The sequence below is a fragment of the Camarhynchus parvulus genome, chromosome 5 (genome assembly GCF_901933205.1).
Source record: "Camarhynchus parvulus chromosome 5, STF_HiC, whole genome shotgun sequence".
NCBI lineage: Eukaryota > Metazoa > Chordata > Aves > Passeriformes > Thraupidae > Camarhynchus > Camarhynchus parvulus.
Window position 1 is genome coordinate 36,256,416 of NC_044575.1, and position 6,230 is coordinate 36,262,645.

Sequence of the window (6,230 nt, forward strand, 5' to 3'; positions counted from 1 at the left end):
GGGGCCGGCCCGCGGGGAACGCGCGGCGAGAGCTCCCACACGTGCGCGGGGGGCGTGGCCCGCGGTCCCGCGCGCCCCCGGAGTGGGCGTGGGCAGCGCCATTGAGGACTTCTCCCCCGGCATGTCGGCTGCGACCCCCGCGCCTCGCCTCGCCTCGCCTCGCCCTGCTTCGTCTTGCTCCGGAGCTCTTGGAATAGCCCAAGTGAAGTTTGCCAATGCCCCGCCGGGGCTTTCCGGCCGCCTCTTACCTCCGCCTACCACAGCGGCACTTTCAGCACCAGACGGAACTGTTGCATTAAGCGGCAGATACAGTTTTTCTGGGCGAGAAACGCACCTTTTACCAAAGGTTTACATATCAAAACAGCACTTCCCTGAATTATTTATTACAAAGGTGCCGCCAGGTTGCTTGGCTCTGGTAGCAGGAAACACCTCCCGGACCGTCAGCGGCTTCGTGCCACGACGGGACAGCTGCGGTCAAACCGTGACAAAGTTCGTCCCAAACCAAAACCCGCCGTTCCCCCGTGTGCTCCTTGCCGGTAACACGGTCCCTGCACCAGCCGGCCGCGAAGTACGGTCCCGCGGTCGCTGTTGGGTCTGTTCCGATCGAGCAGCATGCCTTCACGTAAAATACCTCCTCAGAAGCGAGCAGCAGACAGCCGCTCAGCTCCGCTCACACACGCAACATGCCCGGCATTTGCTAAACAAACGAGAGAAGCCTCCGCAGAAACCAAAACCGAAGCAAAGTCACGTTGCGGAGAGGCGCTGCCCGCGAGCAAGCCGGGCGGGACAGGGCGGCCGTGCCTGAGTCGGTGTCTGTGAAGCTACCGATGCCACAGAGCCCCATAGCCGCTGTCCGTGTGCCGGGCCATCCCCCCTGCTCGGCGGCCACCTGCGCTAGCCCAGAGTCCGCACACACTGACACACAGACACACTGACACACCCGCACCCCTCCGCACCCCACGGGGGGCAGCGCGGGCCGAGCCCGGCCGGAGCCCGCAGGACGCCGTCCGTGTGTGTGCCTGCCCGTGCGGGACGAGCCCCTGAGCCCGCAGGACGCCGTCCGTGTGTGTGCCTGCCCGGGCGGGACGAGCCCCTGAGCCCGCAGGACGCGATCCGTGGGTGTGCCTGCGCCTGCCCGTGCCCCCCGAGCCCGCAGGACGCGATCCGTGTGTGTGCCTGCCCGTGCCCCCCGAGCCCGCAGGACGCGATCCGTGCGTGTGCCTGCCCGTGCGGGACGAGCCCCCGAGCCCGCTCAGCACATGGCACGGCACGGCGCGGGACTGACGGCTCCGGCTGGAACCCGGCACATTTCACCCCCAAAAAAGGCAAAATTTGTGCTGGTTCTTTTCTTCCCCTTCACGTCGCGAATCCTGACGGGATTACAAGCAGTCCGTGCTGCTGATGCTGCTCGAGCTGCAAACTCCAGGCCCCGGCAGATGCAGGAGCGGGTCACGTATTCCACGTTTGTTCTCCTTGAATCCAGCGGTGTCTACCCTCAGTGCATAGCACTAAGCACAGGTCTAATCCTCTAAAGTTAGTGCCTGACAGCTCTGTCGAGAGCCGAGGAACATTATATCAGATAAATTCGTTTGTGGTGAGATATGGACTGTCAAAGGACCTTATTTGATTTAGGTAAACACTTCACATTAAAGTGGGGTTATAATTAATAAGATACAATTCTGAATCTTATTAATCCCTTAATGCTTATCTGAGAAATCAGTTATGTATGATAGGGTAAGAGCAATTGTCATAATCAGCAAGGGACGCAAGATTAGTTCAGCTGCAAAATCACAACCTTATGAAATTTGGATACATTAGGAAATATTTTTATGCATTATTGCACTGTTCCCACATTTTTATTATATAAAAGCCATTATGAGCCAAAATCCTTTGATTTTTTACCCTTTTCTTGTTCACACACACATGCAGATATACAGTTCTGTACGAGAATCAAGTGTTTGTAGACTCTGAACTTCCAGCCTTTCTATCAAGTGTAATGATGCCACTTTGACAAGTCAAGGGCTAAGAGAGATGACTTCTGGGAGTAGCTGAAGTTGGTCTTTACAGCTTTATTTCTCTCCTTTTGAAAGTTTGAATTTACGAGTTAGACAGATTCCAGGTCTCCATCAGAAGAAGTCACCTTAGAGAGTTAGAGATTTGTCTTAGAAAACTGAGTCCACAGCCCCAGTTGCAGAGTGATGTTCAGAGTTGTAAACACTTTTATTCCTCCAGCATTGATGTCATGTCTTCCTCAGGAGGGTATTTGCTGCCCTTTGTTGGAAAATCAGGTTTTCTGGTGGAGAAAATGTTTTGTCTGTTGAAGCATGATGTGCTTTTCATACTAGCACTTGCAATAGCAGTCAGATGCATTACTGTTCCATGTAAGGGTAATACATCAAGAGGAACCAAGGGTAGTGATTCTATTTATTTTTATTTACCGGTGCTATTTTACTTCATCTCTTTGTCCCTTGATGATGATAATAATGAAGGTGTGCGATAGAGATTGTGATTGCTTAGGTTAGAATCTCTCCATGCATGCAGAGTGCACCCAGAAACAGTTTTCATTCCATCATTATAGTTTGTGACCTGAGCAATCACAGCCTCTATCACACGTCACCTTGATCATCACCAAGAAAGGACAAATCCCTGCCTAGCCCACTGACACTCTTCAAGAGCTCTCTCGTTCCCCTTAGGGGCACCAAAGCTGAGTTGAGAGATGCTGGGCTGCAATTGCAGTAATTCCCAAGCTAAGCCATGAAGTTGCCAATAAAAAGGCAAAGCAGTCCTCAGTGTATACTGCAGTGTATGAGAATCACCCAGAAGAACAAAGAGCTGGAACAGGACCAGGAATTGAACCTTCCATAGCACTTCTTGTGACCACTCCACTGCTCTCCAAGCAAAACTATCACAGAGCATGAACAACGTCAGTGTTGCACAGGGCATAAACAAAGGCATGAGGGTGTGAAATTAGGCAATTCGCATCACCTGCACTTTTGGACATGCATAAAGTTTGTTTACAGTGCTGTGCATCTCAGGCATGAAAGGTGTCACCACAATTTAATTAAAAATTCTACATCATTCAATTATAGATGAGCAATCCCTCTGCCATGTAAAACTCTGTTTATCCTTACAATAAAGAATTTTTTTTCACTTCTAAAATTAATTCTGTGCCTTATTTTCCATTTCATCTAGTTTTGAAAACTTCTGAATCCTGCATATCTGTTGCTTTCACTGCCAGTATGGCACACATTAGAATTCAGTAGACTAAAAAAGGACATTAGCAAGCTGGCAGAATGATTTTAAGGAGATTTGTTTTAGAGGATTAGAATAATTGGTGTCAGTCAAGCCTGGATATTAGTTATACACTAATGCTATTTTTCTGACAAGAGAATTTACAGATGAACTGCTTCACACTTTTTTAGAGCAGGGAGTTGTAAGCATTTTGAGTCTTGTTTTCAGATTTTTCCTGCTGGAAAGCCAGACTTCTTCAGTGCCAAGGGCTGAACTGCAAAGGCCCCAGCAAGAGAAAGGGAAGAAGGGAAGAGTATTCTTTATATCAGTGAGAAACTGTAAAACAGTACTCTAAATACCTCATAGCATGATTTGTAGAGCTGATGCCTCATGATCTAGTGAGAAAATAACTTTAGTTCTGCCTACAGAAGGTACTTTTCTGACAATGTTGGTTTGGTTATACAACCCCTCTGGCCAAGAGGCAGGTGGTGTTTGTACAGGGATGACACACCAGTGCTAGCACACCTTGCCATGGCTTCCTAAGAGGTCACTAACCCCACCTGCCCTTCCCATCCCTCTGCTGCAAGTTTCAACCTCTCCTCTGCAGCACTGACAGAAGAGAATGTATTTCTGCCTTAGCCTCTTCAAAAGTGCAAAGTCCAGAGCCTTACATGCACCTTCACTGGGGGCTTAGTTTTACACAGAAATAGCTGAGGCAGCAGCAGCTGTGCCTTTCCTTTGCCTGCTGTGCAGGTACCATGGCAGAGCAGCTGTGTTTTAGTGTGATGTGTCCTCCAACTGCAGCCACAAGACTTAACAGAGCTCCTTTGTCAGCACCCTTAATATTAGGCCACCCTGAAAGCAGGAGTGAGGGCAAAGGTACTTATCAGGCTTGAGCTGACCTAACAACTCATTCAGCACCTTTTTCCCCCACACCTCTCTTTGCACTTGCTTTGGCACACTTTGGACTCCTTGATGGCTGATCTCCTTTGCTAAGGTGGCAGAAAAGCAATTCTGAACAAAAAAATAGTCATTTGGGGAGTTGTCTTGGGTCCAGCGAGATGGAAGGATGGGAACCGTTGGGACTGACCCCTTTGGGCAGGAGTGAACAATTTGATAAAGAAGGAACACCAGCTGTCTGGCTGAGGTGGTGACTCTGCCCTCGTGAGACCCCACAAGGAGTGCTGGGTCCTGATCTGGAGTCTTCAGCACGAGAGGTACACGGGCCTCTTAGAGCAGGCCCAGAGGAGGGGCACAAAGATGATCGGGGGCTGGAGCACCTCTCTCGTGAAGACAGGCTGAGAGAGCTGGGAGAAGAGAAGGCTCTGGGGAGAGCCTTCTCATTGTGACTTTCCAGTACTTACAAGGGTTTTTAGAAGAGAGGGAGAGGAATTTTGTACATGGGCAGATAGTGATAGAACAAGGGTGAAATGGCTTAAACTAAAAGAGAAGAGATTTAGACTGGATGTAAGGAGGAAGTTCTTTACTTTGACATTGCTGAGGCTCTGGAACAGGTTCCCCAGAGAAACTGCGGATGTCGCATCCCTGGAAGTGTTCAAGGCCAGGTTGGACAAGGCTCTGAGCAATCTGCTCTAGTGGGTGACATTCCTGCCCAGGACAAGGTGTTTGGAACTAGATGACATTTAAGGTTCCTTCCAACCCATGGCATTTTATGATAGCTCCGCTCTCACTGGTATCTTCCCTTCCTTTCCAGCCATCCAGCCTGAACCAGGCTGGAGTTAGTTAATGTGTGATAAACTTCCAGGTAGGCTTTGACTAGTCTAAACATCTGCTAAAGATTGCCTTGTTTGTAGTGGGCTGAGCATCATGCACCTGTATCTTCCAAATCCTTGTCTTGGGAAAAAACAACACTGTTAAGTGTTGTTATGGCTAAGGGAGCTCAGCTATCTGTCAGCCACAATCAGGTGTTTTATCAAGGTTTTCCTAAAGCAGTTTGGGTGTAAAAATGGCTCTTTGGGAAGTGAGATTTCCAGCTTCCTGATAGGATTAACTGCTCCTATCTTGTTCCAGCACCTCCTGAGGAATGCCAGACCTTAAACTTGCAGCTTTTACTGGCCTGTGATGCACCTCTTGTAGAGCAATGGAGGTTTGTGTCATGTTGTCAGCTGCTTGAGGAGCCCTGGGGTGTTCCACACTGTCCTGCAGGGAGTTAGCAAGTGAGCAGAGTGCAGGGAGAGCAAAGTTGTTTGGTAAATGCACTTCATTCACAGTCTGACAATATTGCACTAGGCAGTTAATTTTATGGCTATCAAGTATCATACTATCAAGAACTTGGAATTAAGTATGGCTATGAGGGTAAAAAAGGCAACTATTGAGATTTTCATTATGTAAACAGAGGAGTCCAATAGGGTAAATAAATAGCACAAAGAAGGGAAAACCATAAATTTTGAGAGTATAATATTTTTGTAAAACAACATTCCAATGAATTTTAAATTGTTAATATCTTTGTAGGAATCTGAGTGTGCAGATATCCATAATTATATTTCCATGTTTTAAAGAGGTTTGTTTTCCCTTTTTGATTTGGATTGATTAGTTAAGAACTGTATCTAATGCAAGTATTTATGCTTGAAATTAGATAGAAAATTGCCATAGATAGCATTACGATTAATTTAAAAGTTACTTTCTTTTTAAGTAGATATTCCTCCCCATAAACCACATCCCTTTCTCCCAAGTGTATCTCAGTGTTTCTGGAATTAAACAGTAAATCCTGATGACAGAGAAATAAGTCTGCCCCAAATAGTGCATTGTAATAAAATAGAGGATATGTCCAGGAAAACAGTAATCCACAATCCTTTGATCAGAAGACTGGAGCCATAGACATGTTAACTGCATTGCCACAGATTTCAAGCCAGAGAACTATAACAGCCAGAAACATAAATTTTGACAGAGAAGAAATCAAAGTTCTCAATATTAAAGAGAATATTATCTACTGATAAAACCAGATCTCAAAATCTTTTCTATGTCCGTCCTTTCTCAAA